Genomic DNA, 3,112 nt, shown 5'->3' with positions numbered 1-3,112 from the left:
GCTACCACCGGACCATCCTCCCAAAACCAACGCACGGCAGGTGTATGGCAGCACCGAATGCAGAAACAAGGAAGAAATGCCAGCGAGGTAAAGCGGATCCCAGATTTATTAAATGGATAAAAACAGGAACGGTAAATACAGGGTTACGCGTTTCAGGCGTGTAACAGGACGCCCTTAGTCATACTAAAATATAAAATATAGCACCAATCACTAATAATAAATAGATTAAGATTATACAAGCAAGAACTTTCTGAATAAGATAACGTTTTTTCACTTCCATCTACTGTATATATATATGTGTATATATATATATATATATATATATATATATATATATGTATAATTCCCTCTGCTTCCCTTCTCCCTTCCTTATTCCCCCCCCCCCCGCCCCTCCCTTGCAACTTACATGCTACTCAAGAAATCCATATCTTAGGACATCATATATCCCAGACTACCATAGCTTATTACATAACAAACAGAATAAATAGCAGTCTATACCGATTCACAGAATATAAATAAATAAAATATTTTTTTCTCCTATAAAATTGCATGAGTTACAAGATCATTTACATGAGAATATAATTACTCATGTTAATATCACACTTTTACATACTCCATGGTCTGCACTATGGATAATTTGGAACATACCCTACACAGTCTTAGTCCCATAACATGTGCAGTAGTACTCTAGAAGTGAAATACAGACAAAGTCCGAAGTCATGCGCACAGGTCCAGCAATATGTAGATATCGCGAGAAGTGAATCATCCATCATGAGGCTTGCGCATTGATTACCAATGTGTGGACATGCGTACCTACTGTGACATCACATGTAAACAAAGGTGGTGATAGGCGCAGAAAATAAACACATGCCAGACCATAACAAACTGTATGATTGGTTGCGATTTTTCGCAGGATTGGTACACAACAATAGCGGGACACAAGATTGTGATGTGCGGCCATCTGATTGGCGATAGCACGGCACAGGAAATGAACGCAATGTGAGATTATATAAAGCCTACCTTGCGTCCGGGGCACCATTAGCCTCAAAGCCCTTGACCAAGCTGGTTTATTCAGCGAAACGTCGAAGAGGCTAGCCATGTTTTAATACAGCGTGTGTTCACTGTTAGTAATGTTAATGCAGCATGCATACTCACCTACTAGTGCACAGATCATAGTGCACAATATATATTAATTGTTGAGCACTAACAGAAACTTAGTAGGTAGGAGAGGTTTTCCATTTCCATAAAAACTTCAGTGACACCGCCGATAATTTTAAACCGTGTGTTTCATAAGGGTAGCTTTTTAGTTTGTGAATTGAATAAAGTTTAAAAGTTTTAGGGGGGCTTCTAGTAAGGGTTTTCCCCAGAAGGGGTAGCCCCTTAAAGGTTGATATTGCACTATTACCCTGGAACCTTCAGGGATCCTTTTTTGTTTAATTCACTGACCATTGAAGGAAAGTAAACATTGCTGGTTAGCTCAATGGTGCTGATCGGGACCTCCGCGATAAAATCGTGGCGTCCCGAACAGCTTGCAGGACGCGAGGAGGATCCCTACCTGCCTCCTCGCTGTCCGATCGCCAAATGACTGCTCCATGCCTGAGATCCAGGCAGGAGCAGTTGAGTGGCAATAACACTGATCAATGCCATGCTAAAAGAAACAAAAAATAACACATACCCCAAACATTGCAAACACAAAACCCCCAAAAACCTGTCAATAGTCTCTGTCAACATGATCCTGGGAGGGAAAATACACTGCACTACAACAGAAATAAAAATCCCTATCATCTATATCTCAATGGGTTCCATCTTTTCTTTTGTTCTTTTTTCTAATGCGGTTTTATAATCCCTGAGACAAGTAGTTCTGGCCCTAGAGTGTTATATATATTAGCGTCTGTAGCATGTATAAGGGACATGTTATCATACCTGTGTCTTTTATAGGTGATTGATGCCCGGTGAGAAGGTGAAAGTGACCTATACCCCCGTCAGCTGCAGGAAAGGAACCAAGAGACAGGTAATTAATATTTATATTAATTACTGATAACAATCAGGCTAGATATAACATCTAGACCTGCAGAGATGTCATAGTCTCTACCTTATACATGAAGATATATGTGATTTTAATAAGTATATCGTCTATAGACAGCTTCTTATATAACAAAACTGTGTCTCAGGTACAGAGATTGGGAACATTTATGATTTCTAATATCTGTTTTTTATTTGTAGTAATCCCTTTTTCAATAGACTGACCGCAGATTTAAGACATAACTGTACTGTAAAGAAAAATCTATAAGTTAATGTAATAAATCACATACTATAACTGATTATTGCCATTTAAAACTATGAAAAATACATTATGTTGATTATAAAACAGAAATACAGAATGGAAACAACCGTCTGTGGCTCAAGCTCGACTGCCCCTTTCTTTGAGTGGCCCCTAAATGTTGTGGAAACGGGTGGAGGACATTGTCTCCATTAGAATGGGTCCCCCTACGATGCTTCGGCTGTTGATCTGAAGTGCATTCTGTGCTTTGGAACCTCGGGGGCAAACTGTATTTCTGTTATTAATTTTTAGTTTAGCAATTCCCACCGCAACATGGTTAACCTCTATCCTAAATTTCTGCACAAAATTGATAACAGACATTTCAAGAAATATTTTACCAAATAAAAATATATAAAATATTGATGAAACTGATGAATAATAATAACAACAAAAATAACAGTTTTTGATTAAAAAACAAAAAAACTAAAATAATTTATAAAATATTTTGCTCCTGCCCCCTTCCCCCAAAAATAAAAAAACATATATTACCCTTAAAATTTATGAATAAAGAAACAAAAAATAACACATACCCCAAACATTACAAACACAAAACCCCCAAAAACCTAACAATAGTCTCTGTCAACATCATCCTGGGAGGGATAATACACTGCACTGCAATAGAAATATAAATCCCTATCATCTATATCTCAATGGGTTCCATCTTTTCTTTTGTTCTTTTTTCTAATGCGGTTTTATAATCCCTGAGACAAGTAGTTCTGGCCCTAGAGTGTTAGATATATTAGTGTCTGTAGCATGTATAAGGGACATGTTATCATACCTGTGTCTTTTTAT

Source organism: Hyla sarda, chromosome 3 (assembly GCF_029499605.1).
Source record: "Hyla sarda isolate aHylSar1 chromosome 3, aHylSar1.hap1, whole genome shotgun sequence".
In the NCBI taxonomy this organism is placed as follows: domain Eukaryota; kingdom Metazoa; phylum Chordata; class Amphibia; order Anura; family Hylidae; genus Hyla; species Hyla sarda.
The sequence above is the reverse complement of the archived record's forward strand: the minus strand, read 5'-3'. Positions refer to the sequence as shown.